At 52.4% G+C, this 13,890-nt stretch overlaps 1 protein-coding gene across 2 annotated transcripts in view; it reads left to right on the top strand.

Moving 5' to 3' along the window:
• The window catches only part of Znf423 (zinc finger protein 423), a 307,866-nt gene that overhangs the window by 292,898 nt on the left and 1,078 nt on the right, over positions 1 to 13,890 (top strand). The gene's annotated exons all lie outside the window — the stretch shown is intronic.

The following is a 13,890-nucleotide window of genomic DNA, read 5'->3' as shown; positions in this document are numbered from 1 at the left end:
TAGTGGACCATGTTGCGGCTTTAACCTAGTGAGGCGAAGGAGGTAACGGCACTGCAGGATTTAAGTGACGCAAGAAAAAGATCCAGCTCTCGCGGAATAACTCATTCCTGGAATAGCAATGTCGGGGGGACCCATAATGGAGATGTCCACTCGTTGACCCTAACAGAACACTTACCTGAGCAGCAAGGTAACCTCCTGGCCCAGAGCGTTGTTGAAGTAAATATATTTCTGTCTTCTTCAAAACAGGAAGGTTTTCACCATACATATCATTAGTCACATGTGGCTGTTTATACATGGCTGCTGACAGACGGCTCTTTTGTCTTGTATGGTCCGTGTTGAATCATTAAAAGTCTTTTATGATGCCTCTATTAGTACTGGGAGGAAACTTCTAAAAGCACTTACGACAAGAGGATGATCACAAGTCCCCAAGCCAGAGAGCTGGTCCGCGCATAGCACACCTCAGGCCACCCTGGATCTGGCAAGGCACCGTAGTAAGTTTTGCTTGTTACCCATGCATCCAAACACTCAAAAGCTGGTGGTATTCGTGGTCTGAGTACATACATATCTGGCTTTTACACTGAATTGATTAAACCCGTCCTCACCTTTTGGGGCAACGAGTCTGCAGTGTGGCCAACACCTCCCGTCCCGAGCAGCACGGCGATATCAGTTGTGGCTATATGCCAGTTTGTGTGGGGATACTTCCTAGAAGACGTGAGGTATGATACCGTCAGCCCCGCCCCCTTCGATGTGTAATGGGGACCCTAAACAAGTGATCGGTCCTCTCCTAGCACGCAGACCATAGGGTGCGGTAGATAGTTGGGTAAGTGATGCAAATAAGGACCCAGGTTGATAGAACATGTCGCAAAAACCGAACACTGTTTTTTCCTGGCACCATGCCATGCAGCCACAATTCCCCCCTCGGCCGAGACAATCTGAGGCTTTATCTTCTCGCTCATGGCACCAGACACTTACCCTTTTTCCATCTCAGCCATCAGGCTCTCCTGAACCTCCCAAACTCCCCAGCACCCACGACTCGGGCCACCCACCTAGCCATAGACGTATCTACTAATTGAGGTATACTTATTGTCTATCCCGATACTGTGTGGACTCCTGGTATAAGGCATGTTTTCAACTTTAATTAACTGTGGTCACACTTATCTATAGCATTCTTTAGGTGTTAGGAGTCAGGAGTCGTGTGCAATTGTCATTAGGGCATGGCTCAGTGTGTCGGATATGGGCAGCAAGGCTGCAGAATAGCCGGGTCGAAAATGTTCTTAGGAGGGGTCAGAAGGTTCCCTGGAGTCTGTATGGCTGTGGGTTTCATTTTACGCTGTGCCGTTTAGAGGACGCGGCGACTACCACAGAGTGGCATCTAAGTGTAAGGCTGGGTACAACTATGAGAGATACAACTGGCCGCCAATCGCCTTGGCTGCTTATCACGCGAGCAAAATCCTACTACGCACCCTCTCTTACGGCCCAGAGAGCCACAGAAATCTCACGTCTCTCGTCAAGGCACGAGTGGCCACGCATGTCACGTCCAAGTGGAGCTAGTGTGATATTGTGAACGAGTTGATTCGATCCGTTCTTTATCGTTCTTTTTACACTGAAAAAAAATATGGCAAATGATTCTGTATCGATAGTATTTGAGTTTTATTGAATCATATGTCAGTCTTTAGTGCTTCTTTACACGGCATGTTGTTGTGCCATATCAGTGGACTACCGTAGTTGCAGCCCAGGAAAGTGGAGACGCGAATACTCCAAGGTAGTTAGCACTAGCCAATTGGCAAACAGCCCAGGTGCACTGAGGGGAGTTGGTTCGTTCCGTGCATATGCCTACTCACTCCAGCTGTGGGCTGACGTCGGGAAATGAAGCCTCAGGATCTCTCCTGTGCAGTATCTCCAGCCAAAATATATCTTAATCGACTAGCTGAACGATGCCTCTCCCACGCAGCGCGTCCTACGCCGACTTTTCGCATGCTTCTAATTTCACACAACAGAGGATAAGGCACGCTAGTACCATCAGTTTAAAGGCGAAGCAATTGCAATACGAGCAGTTACAAGAGTGGCATACAGCCACAATTAGCCTATCGCTTGCTAGTGTTCTCACTTCTTGAGTTAATGATGGATAATGAAGTCTATAGATAATTGAATCCCGGGACTGCGATCGTGAGCAAGGCATGCAGCTAAGTGCTTAGCGACACCTCCAAGTGAGCACACCGCAGGTGAGGATGTGTGCTTGTTCCTCCCATTATACGCCCTAGTACTATGTGTGATACAAGGGGCTCCGAGAGCGGAGAGTCATTCGCAGCAGCTGCAGACTATAGCCGGCTTCACGATCCCCTCTCCCACTTGGTGTTGATGGGGCGGTATGTGGGCGGAGAACAACTGTACGCTAATGCTTTGGTTTCTGCCAGCTGACCCATAATCTATGGGAGCAATATCCCAGAAGTGGGGAGTACACTGTGCCCTTCGATTTTGTGGTATGGTGACATCCTTCAGGACATGGCAACGGGTCTACAACTACGTTTTCTGAGGACTGTGGCGATCATTCTCTCATCTTCTCTCTTGCTCGTAATGGGTTCAGTCCTGCAGTGTAGATCAGTTGGTGCATGTCCACATATCTCTCATCCACAGTCAAATTAGGTCTCTTCTTTCGTTGTATTGTTACTCTCTGGCTTTGGTGTCTGCACTCTCCTTCTTCCGTACTCAGCCTGGGGGCTTCGCAAGTGTGTGAAGCAAAACAGTAATAGCTAAGAAGATAGTGTAGTGGGGATGCGCCAAAGACGCCAATTTGCGGAGGTAGCTAAGGGGAAGGCGAATTGACGTTTGTTGAGGGTGCAGCACACCTAAGAAATAATCTGCTGGAACAGCTCTTGTGTATGGCAGGGATGAATTTCCCAGAAGAATGTGGAAGATGCAGTAAAGTCTTGCTTTTTTTATGGCGGGAATTTGAGATAGAAGTGTAGTGAAAACGCTAGAGACTGGGTGCAAAAGTTTTTGTCTATCAGTAGCTATATTAACAAAAACCTGTAAAAGCACCAGTGTGGTTTCAGGGACGCTACGGAGATCGGGTGTCGAGTGATATGATTGAGTGAGATCGTGGTGATCCTAGGAGTTTATTCAGGGAAAGCATCTAATTAGTGTCCCGAGGATTCTGTGTAAATGCTGTCAGCGTAGTTGTGGATTGGGCATTAGATGGATGCTCCAGATGTGGTGGAATGTGTGTTTGGAGTTTGTGGAGCGAAGGAGTGGTATGTACTGGTGTCGAGACACAGAGTCAAAATCTGCCTAGGGAGTGGGAATAAGAGGGCGGTCAGAGGTGAAGAACGACCCCCCACCACCGCGCCTTAAGGAGTTGTTCCACGAATTTTTTAAGTGTGGGGTGGTTGGGCCGTAATGGTGCGGTTAGGATTGCCTCCTGTCGTGGCTAGCTCTCTCAGTGCCACAGGAAAATGCAGATCACTCACCTATTCAGCACTAGGCAAGGCCCTTGTCCCCGGAAGGATCAAGGATTTTGTTTTTGCCGGCCTTTCCTGGAAGCCAGCTTGAGGTAGCCCGTGAGGGCTGGCCACTCGATAATCACAGGAGATTGTGGCCTTGGCTCTGGGATGTCGAACTCCCTCAGGGTGGAATGAGCAATGAGTGATGTATTTTATTGATGCAGGATTGGGGCACTTGGATTGGGGTATGCATGCGCCAATGATTCGGCTAGATGATTGGGAGATCTTGTTCACTAGTGTGAAGCTGAATGTGGGTAGGTATGGGCCTTGTTGTAATGTCCGGAAGAACACAAGGACGCATACTACACTGTGTATATTAGGAGCTGGTTACAGGGTGGATGGGTGGAGGTCGATGGGATGATGTATGTGGGGATGGAGGGAGAGTAAAGGGTGGAATATGATAGCCGTGGTACAGCAGTGAGTTGGAGTGGATGGGATAGGATGTTTGAGCATTCGCTTAGCCCGCTAGATGACCAAACTAGCCATAAAGGATTGCTTGGGATTGGGAGGGTGCAAAATTGAGATGTCCTGTGAGTGGCTGCAGCGAGTCACATGGATTCCAACCAGTGGGTTGACACTAGCAGGTGCATAGGTAGCTGAGCTGGACAGTACCGTGGACTCCACTATGAGTCAGATAGGGAGTTAGAGGAAGTAAAGATTAAGATGGCCATGCGCACATGGGTGAATGAGGGTAGCTGCACTAAATGAGAGAGGGGTTCGTATGTCACTGTAGGTGGATGGCGAAATTTAATAACACACGTACGGCTGTTAGGTTGTCTTGCGCTTAGACTGCAGGCTCGGTTATTCAGTTTGGTAATTCTATGGTAACAGTGTGAGAGCTCCTGCTTCATTGTACACAGTATCGAACGGTGGATGAGCAGCGCTGCAGCAGGCATCAAGATGCATACACTACCAGCACATAAGCTCACAACTATCCTTGCGTGCTCCTAATCCGGATGGAGGTGCTGTTTTCAGCTGTGCGCCTGAGCCTAAGAACACGGCTCTTCCTATCGCGCATCCACATGAACAATATTCTCACATTGTGGCACAAGTGAGGGAATCCATGAACTATAATACGGGTTTAACTTTCTAACTCGTATTCGACGACAAAAACAGAGAGAACGGTCTACGCAGCGTCAAAGATCAAGTGCATGTATTCCTGGTAGTAAGACTAGCTTAGATCCAGTATGGCGCCTAAAGTTATACGGTCACGGGGCCAAGAAAAGGGCATCCTACGAGAATGGCTCAGCGTGTTTACAGACAAACCTGTCCTAGCATGGTGGTCTGGATGGGGAGGGCAGGGGTTGCTGCTGCTCCCCGATTGTTAGCTGACTTACAATCCGCTGCTGCTAAGCGATAGCAACTTGTAAGAGGCGCTTGGATCCTCTCAACAGCATCTAAAGAGGTAGGCGGGACGATCCGAAGAGGTGCATATCGCAGCGCCCTGCCATGTCTCTCGCACGCCATGTACTAGGTGTCTGAGAGACTCGGAAATGTTTAACCTCTTCTGACCAACCTCCAATCCAATTTGTCAAGCTTGCCATGCCAAGTTCCACAACCGTACAAAGCACTGGGGGCATCTGCCATGGAAGAGCATTGCCCCAAATGGCCCTGCCTTAGGAGTCCTGGCCCAGTTAGTATGCTGGAAGACTCCAGAGGCCTCAGGTCAGACTCAGCTGAGACATGTGGTTGGCCTGCATCAACACAGAGGAAGCTTAGAGTTCCAAAAACCCCATTTCCAATTTTCTGACAAAGCCTACAGATGTGGCCTTACTGGTCCACGTGTCCCCATGGTGGCCTTGCCTGGAGCTGAACTATGCATCTTTGCTACCAAGCTTGAGCTCTTGAGGCTGACACAGATCCACACAGATCCACACAGACCCACACAGATCTACACAGATCCACACAGACCCACACAGACCCACACAGACCCACACAGACCCCACAACCCCCGCCCCCCCCACCCCCACATCCACACAGATCCACACAGACCCACACAGATCTACACAGATCCACACAGACCCACACAGATCCACACAGACCCACACAGACCCACACAGATCCACACAGATCCACACAGACCCACACAGACCCACACAGATCCCACACCCACCAGACCCACACAGACCCCAGACCCACACAGACCCACACAGACCCACACAGACCCACACAGACCCACACAGACCCACACAGACCCACACAGCCCACAGACCCACACAGATCCACACAGACCCACACAGACCCACACAGACCCACACAGATCCACACAGACCCACACAGATCCACACAGACCACACAGACCACACAGATCTACACAGACCCACACAGATCACACAAACACAGACCCACACAGACCCACAGACCCACACAGACCCACACAGACCCACACAGACCCACACAGACCCACACAGACCCACACAGACCACACAGACCACACAGACCCACACAGATCCACACAGACCACACAGACCCACAGACCCACACAGACCCACACAGACCCACGCCCACACACCACCCACCACCAGACCCTCACAGATCACCGACCACAGACCCACACAGATCCACACAGATCCACACAGACCACACAGACCCACACAGATCCACACAGATCCACACAGATCCACTGGCCCCACTGCTTTGCACTGTCTTGGACCCCACTTTGCACCACACACCTTGTGTTGGAGGTCTCCTGCAGAGCCCAGTCAACATGGCTGGAGCAGCTCTTCTAGAGTCTTCTCCCTCCCTCCCTCCCTCCCTCCCTCCCTCCCTCCCTCCCTCTCTCCTCCCTCCCTCCTCTCTCCTCCCTTCCTTCCTTCTTCCTTCCTTCCTTCCTTCCTTCCTTCCTTCCTTCTTCCTTCCTTCCTTCCTTCCTTTCTTCCTTCCTTTTTTGAGACAGGGTTTCTCTGTGTAACAGTCTTAGCTGTCCTGGAACTCACTCTGTAGCCCAGGCTGGCCTCAGCTCACAGAGATCCGCCTGCCTCTTTCTCCCGAGTGCTGGGATTAAAGATGTGTGCCACCACTGCCTGGCTCCCTTTTCTTTACTGACATAAGCACTTCCAAGTTTAATGCCCTATAACTACCTCTAGGTTCCTTTGGCTGTGCCTTTGTACCCCATGTATGTGTACGCCTCGTGGCATGTGTACACTTTGACTTCTATTAGTGGTCTGGTCTGAGGAGCCTCCAGCTTGCTCTTAATCCTCACATCTCCTGCATGGTCTATTATTCCTGATTAGGTCTCCCATTAACTTACAAGGTATATTGTTCCTGTTTTGGTCTCAAACTCTTCATGGCACAATTAATGGCAGGTCTGACCTGAGGAGCCCCTGGCTTGCTCTTGGTCCCCACATCTTTTCATGACATTGCACTATTCCTAGCTCGACTTTGTAATAGACAGGCTTGCCCCATGCCTGCCTGGAGGAATCAGCTTTTAGGGATCTGACATAGGGCCTTTGAAGGAAGGGATCCAAGGCCCGATTCATATTTGAGAGCCATCATGTAGGGTCAAAGCAGGCTGGTGTGCAGAGTGAGTGTGCTTGTACAGTAGTCTGCTTAAGAGGGCCTGGTGTCCACACAAGTGCATCTGCTAGGCAAATGCCATCTTTGGAGAAAGAGTTGCTAAGTTTCCTCAGGACTTGGGTCAAGTGTGCACCCTGTTGTCTCACAGGGACAGATCTGTAAGCAGTCCTGGAAGTATTCTCTCTCTCTCTCTCTCTCTCTCTCTCTCTCTCTCTCTCTCTCTCTCTCTCTCTCTCTCTCACACACACACACACACACACACACACTCACACCCTGCTTGTGACAGCAGCCAGAAAACTACCGTTCTCTCTTGCATGACTGCCGGAGTCTTGCCCTCCACACCAAACACACAGACCAACTGGTCCCATTCACTCGTGAAGTGCATCCCCCCCCCCAGGGCTGAGGACCCCTGAACAAGTAATATTGGTCTTTATTTTTAGGGGTGACTCTGAGGAGGCTCCCTAATTTGTTCTCAAGTGGGCTCACTTTTAAAGTATGGGGGCATGGTGCCTGCACCTGGAGAGTCTGTTGGACACTGTGTTTTCATATGTATATTTCATATATATTTTTTTCCATCTTTTCATGTAAGGGAAGGCAGTTGTCACCTATGGAACTGGTGATGGACCAGGCCACCTGCCTTAGTCTTTTGTGTCCTGGGGACAGGCGAGGGGTTGGAAGAGGAGGGAGTATCTCACAGGAACTAAAGCTTGGCCAGTCTCTGGGAGAATCTACTAGCCAAAGGAGTCTGGATCAGAGGCCTTCCTCCTGTCCTCAAGGTATTTCTTGGGTCCCTGAATCTGCTCTTGCTCCTGGATGTCCCCCAAAGCTACACCTTGTTCCCTGAAAGCTGAGCTCTTAACTCCAGGCTGGGAGACCCCCATGCCTGCCACAGGCTTCCCAACCCTCCTGGCTAAGCTTAGTTTTGCAGCTCACTTGTGGCTGCTCTGGAGTGGCAGATGCCAGACTCCTCCTTGCTGCTGGCTGGGCAGCAGGGACAAGCAAGTGTCACATGTGTCCCTCTGTATGGAGGGTCTCCCACTCTCCTTCTACCTTATAGGTCACTCTAGGGCTTTGTTCAAGGCCATTGGGACATTAGCCTCTCTCAGATGCCAAAGGTGGATGTCACTTGCACAGTGGCAAACCTCTCTGTCCTGAGGGTAAATGGGTGACAAGGGGGCTGCTGGTGAAAGTAGGGTACAAGTGTATCAAGGCCTGCCCCCCTCCCCAGGGAGCAGTGCGTCGCTGGCAGGCATTTATAGGGAGCCCCAGCCATCAGTCACTCCTAATTTTAATGACGTGCATTAGCTAAATTGTGTTGTGAGTATTCATTCGGCGCTGTTTATGGGGTGCTCTCGAGTGTGCGCACCGTTTGTCAGAAGTGCAAACTAGCGAACATACGAGCCTTTAAGACAGGCCATCTGTTCGTCTTAGACCCTTGGACGATAGTCAAGCACTGCTAAAAATAAGTGCTCCCAAGCAGAGAGGGGCTACCCAGGTGATTCACAACAGAAAGGGGAGCGGAGCTGCCTCCGTCCGCACCTTCCCCAGAGGGAAAGGCGAGTGACGGGGTGTGCTGGGGAGGCCCTGGCAGGGAGCAGAGGGAGATGGAGAGTCTCTGCCGAGACACCTTTCGGGTGGAGGCATGAGCTTCCTGTCTGTCTTGCGTCGTGTAACTCCACAGCTCAAATACTTTCGATAGCTCCCAGTGGCCCAGATTTAAGGGCAAGCTGCCTCGTCTGGCATCACGGAGCCTCATCAATAAGGCCCCTGCCTTCCTTTGGAGGCTTGTCTCCATAGCACATACCCGGTGTTTCTGCCAAGCTGAATTATTCATTGTTCCCCCAGCATATGCCGCACTTTTCACGTTTCACAGGCAGAGCAGGGCCGTGGCAGAGGGCGGTATGCAGGCGCTTTGTGGGTGCACATCCTAGGCTGGCATTGTCGACCCTGGGGCCCCGAGCACCCTGCGCCTCATGCCCCACACAGCAGGGACGAAGGTGGCACTTGGCTCACGGGGCTGCTGAGGACTCTGATGATGCTCAAGTGTGTGGTGTCTGACCAGCTGAGCCAGACACTGAGTCCCAGTCATGTGAGTCCCAGTCGTTATCAGTGTTACTCACACCTACAAGATGCTTGGGTGGTTCATCCTGCTTGGCATAGTGCTCGTTCATCTCTGTCTCTGTCTGTCTCTGTCTCTGACACACACATACATACACATATACACACACACACACACACACACACACACACACACACACACACACACGTCCTAGTGCAAACCCTAGCTCAAACTGTCCTTCAAGGGCAGCTGGAAGGCTTCTCCTGAGTGAGTCCCTATCAGAAGCCCTGTCTCCCTGCTGCTTTCCATGAAATTCTGCAGCTGGAAACTTGGCAGAGGCTGGCCTGTAGCCCCTCTCCTTCTCCCCTGTCCACTGCCCAAGGCCAAGCTCCTTGACTATGAAATGGGCATGCAATGAATGGAGCCCTACAGCAGCCCTGCTCAGCCAAGCCGGGCTAAGAAGGCATCTGTCTTGACCGAAAATGGAACCTTTCAGGGTAAGGCCCAACCCAGGCCTTGATCCCTAGTCTTGGGGAGAAGAACCATTGTAAAAGCAGGCCCACGAGGGCTTCTCATAGCTGCAGCCAGCCGGGGAGCGACACAGGGGCAGGGTGAGGAAAAATAGCCTCTTCTGGACCGACAGTTTGAGGAAAGTGAAGTGGCTTCAGGAAGAAGACCCTGCAGGTGGGAGAGGGAGAGTGGGTGGCGGGGTGTTCTGAGTGGAGAATAAGTGTGTCTCTGCACCAGCTCGGCTTGGGTCTTCAGGAATGAGTCCTTTCTTTCCTGCCTCCTTAGGGTCTTTGATATCTGCGAGTCTCGACTCCTACCCCAACCATGGCAGTGTTCTCACAAGGGAAGGGGGAGGGTGTCTCCATTTGTACATGCTCAGTGCACAGCCTGGGACCTCATAGACAAGGGCTCAGTGAATGTCTGTGGGAGGGATGGATGACTGGCTGGCTGGCTGGCTGGCTGGATGGATGGATGGATGCTGGTATGTATCTCTCCCTCTACCGTAGCATCTCCTGGGGCTCTCCTCCGTACCAGATCACCCATTCTGCTGCAGAAAGGGGAAAGCGAGTATCCACCAGGTCTGGTGATGAAGGACCAGCGGCACCTGATGTCCTGAGGGCAGAGCCGTGCAAGGCATTCCTGAGAACAGTCAGTTTCGGGGACATGGGTGGGGGAACTCTGACATTGCCTTGTAGCCCCAGCTGTTAACAGTTCTGGGGGGTGGGGAGGTCCTAGCAGGGAGCAAACAGGTCTTCTGTGTCTGGCACTTGTCTGTAGGTAGGTCCCATGAGCACCATCGTTTCCTGAGTCATTCTGGCATCTCAGAAAGAGACAGCTCACAAAGCTTGAGGTCAAAGAACTTGCTCCAAGGTCACATGTCTGGCAAGTGACAACTAGCACTGAGCACCGTAGCCCCTTTTGGCCGCTAAGGTACTTAACAGGTCACTAAAGCTGCCTGCCTGTCTTGTGGTCACCTAGAAGGGTGGCTTGTGTCAGTGGGACATCTGGGGAGAGCCAGGCAAGGTGCTAGGACTTGGTAGGTAGGTGACTGCCATCAGAGTAGTCATCTTATTGGAACACCGAGAGTGGTCTACAGGACTGATAAGTCTCTTCAGCCCACATCTGGGCCTCCAGGACAGGAGGGGTCATGTTGTTTCATGTGACCAGGCAACCAACGTGCTGAAACACTTGTCTCCTCAAGCATGATGCTGGCAAGGCAGGCCAAGGAACAGAACCTGAAACCCAGACCTAGAGATGTGCCCTGGGCCGCAGAGCAGCGGGTCCAGACCACAAAAATCCTGGGCTGAGGAGGTGGGTGGGGCTCTGGCTCTGTGCCCAGAGTTGGACTGTGTGACCTACTAGCTGGCCTGCCCAATCCCTGTGCTTTGAGGTGTAAGAATAGTCCTTCCACACAGCTTCACACACAGCTCACTGCTCCTGTGCCCGGCACATAGCCAACACAGACCCGGCAAGGAGTTAGTGACTGTCCCCAACAGAAGAGCAATAAGGATTGTGTGGGTGAAAGATCTACCACAAAAGGGGTTCCCTTCAGCTAGGCCCAACCAGATGCTAGCAGTGTGCATCAGGAAGAGGCCTTGATTCAGGATATCACAGAAACCCCATCCGTGAGTGCAGGAGCGCTGCCCAGTGGATGGCGGCCAGCCGAGAGCCTTCACTGTGCCTCCGCTTTATTTCCCTCACCTGCTTCTCTGCCCCACACCTGTGTCTCCCTGGCAGGCAGTGAGGTCTGCGGGTGCCAGGCGTCCTGGCCAGGCTCGTCGCAGCCTTTGGCTGGTCCCCTGCCAGCCTTTATGGTTCTGGGAAGTGCTCAATGGTAAGATCGGACGTGTCTTTAAAAAACTGGTTAGGTTTTGTTTGTTTGTTTGTTTTCCTTCTCTAAAGAAACTCAATATAGCATAAGCATAAATAGAGAAAGAGATATGGAGCTAGGAGCGTCTTGTAAGAGCCATGTGTTTGGGAGGAAGTCAGTTGAAGCCTTGAAGGAGTCCATGCTCTGGGAAAAGAGCTACCAGAGATGTGCCTTGTAAGGTGTTTGGGGGTGGTCTTAGTGGTGGATCTTGGGTACCCCTCTGCCCCTCTCAGAGACTGCCCTTGGATGAAGAACAGCTTCTCTAAAGTGTACACACACACACACACACACACACACACACACACACTCGAGCTGTGACCTTGACCCTCTCCCGGGCTACTGTTGGATCGTTAATCCTGTGTATCACTCCTGCGTAAGACCCCTAGGAATGGGGCCAGCTGGAGTCTTCCCTGTCCTTACTGTTCCCAGCCCAGAGCAGAACGTCTAGCAGGTACTTAAGGACACAAGCTGAATGAACTCTGCTGCTGGTCACCTTCAGAGCACTGAGTCTGACATTTCCTTCTGCTGTGACATCCTGGCTTCCTGTTGGTGTAGTAAAATGTTAGGAAGGTAGTTTTTACTTGTCTGCCTCAGAACTCTTTTGGAGAAAGTTCCTCTGTAAGTCTAAACTAAAAAGCACGTGCTGTTGCTCCTGAAGGCAGAATGCTCTAAGAAGGGTTACTTATTTTCAGTTTCCCAGGCAGTGGTCCAAGGCACGACTTTCCACCTCTGGGGAATTCCTTCTCCCAACATGGGGGTGAGCGGCTCTCACGGGTCTTGCCTGGCTTTGGGCTGTCTTTGGCAATGTTCACACACACGAGAACTCACTGCATGCTCTCCAGTCCACATTCACACCATTTCCGCCCATGTGTTAGTTAGCTCCCTAGACCTATGTTAGCTCTGTTGTTCCCAGGCCAGTGTGCCTACCAAACCTCTGCTGGGCATCGGGGAACCCAGCATGTGTCCAGCCCTGAGCCAGGGGCTCTTGTCCTGCCTGCGACTGAGCCGGGGCAGCCAGGCCCAAGTACAAGAAGTGCACAGACTCATGTGGGTGCTGGGCAGGAGGTGTATTATGGGGACACACCTGGGCTGGTGATGCAGTGTGAACGTCCAGAGCGCTGGAGGAAAGCCTGCTTCGGAGGACAGCTGGAGGAAGTGTTAAGGCAGCAGAGGTCCGGAGTTACAAAGAAGCCAGATCCGTGCAGAGGATGCCTTCAGTTCCACATGGTTGGCTGCTATCACAGGGCAGGAGGATGGGGTTCCCATGGAAACCACCTGGGGCCCATCTTCAGCTCCAACAATCTGCCTTGGACCTTGGACCATTTGAGGTTGGAGGTCATGCTGGTGATCTGGGCTTTAGCCTGCAGCAGGATGCTGGAGCAAGCTGTGGATAATCAGCAGCCTGATAGACCCACTGGGTGCAGATCACTAGATTCTAATGGCCTGGATCTGCCCCTCCTGGATCCTAGGCTGAAGTGGGCTGGTGTTTTGTCTATCTGATACTCACTTTCCAGTGAGAATCGAAAGCAAAGCACCTCTGTCGGTATGTGGTCTGCGTACCTGCCATGAGGACCTATCCTGGAGAGTAGCTGTGGTCCCATCTCCATCCTAGGTTCTCAGACCTTAAGGGGAAAAAAAACCAAAACAAAACTGTGGTTGTCCTCTGGTCCTTCTGGAACTGAGACCTGGAGTCCAGGAGAAAGTCGCGGCGCCTCTCTTGCGCCCCCTGGTGGTTAGTGGCAGAGATGCAGACCGCTGCTTTCAGCCGGCGACTGGTTGGCTGGGTCTCCGTGTAGGGAGGGCTCCGAGGCTGGGAGGTATAATGAAAAGCCCTCAATGGGGATCGGCTGCAACCTTGCGTCTCTGTCCCTGGAGGATGTTGCTTTCCATCTCCAGGTGTCTTGAGGTGGACCACCGCCTGAGACTGGGACGACAATAGTCTCTGAATTGGCTCTATCCCTGACAGAAAAGAAATAAAAAGACCAGGTTTCAGAAGCCAAAATCCACCCCTAGCCCCAGGCCGCTGGTCGTGGTGGAAACAGACTCCACACTGCCCGCCCTGCCCGCCCCGCCGGGGCTGGCTGGTAGAAGGATGTGCGTGGGCTGTGGAGAGAGGAAAGCGTTTGGCCACAGGCTCCCACCTGGGCCCTGGCTTCCTAGGCCCAAGCGGCCAAAGCGCACCATCTCCTTCTCACGTGACCACACTGGCAGGGCCCTGGGAGCTCAGCTCCAGGCTCTTCCCAGGACCCTCCCTGCTGGGTGACCTGTCCCCTGCCTGGGCCACGGGCGTCGCCCACCCACAGTCTCGGCGCGTCTGCGCTCACTCGGGTGCCTCTGGGCGGCCTCGCTGCTCTGCACATCAGCGGTTTCCTCCTGCGTGGCTCAGAACAGTGAGCAAGGGACCGAGATGTGATGCAGGGGGCAGCCTGCAGGCC

The sequence above is a fragment of the Peromyscus leucopus genome, chromosome 5, assembly GCF_004664715.2.
Source record: "Peromyscus leucopus breed LL Stock chromosome 5, UCI_PerLeu_2.1, whole genome shotgun sequence".
Lineage (NCBI taxonomy): Eukaryota > Metazoa > Chordata > Mammalia > Rodentia > Cricetidae > Peromyscus > Peromyscus leucopus.
This window is presented reverse-complemented; position numbering and strand designations above follow the sequence as displayed.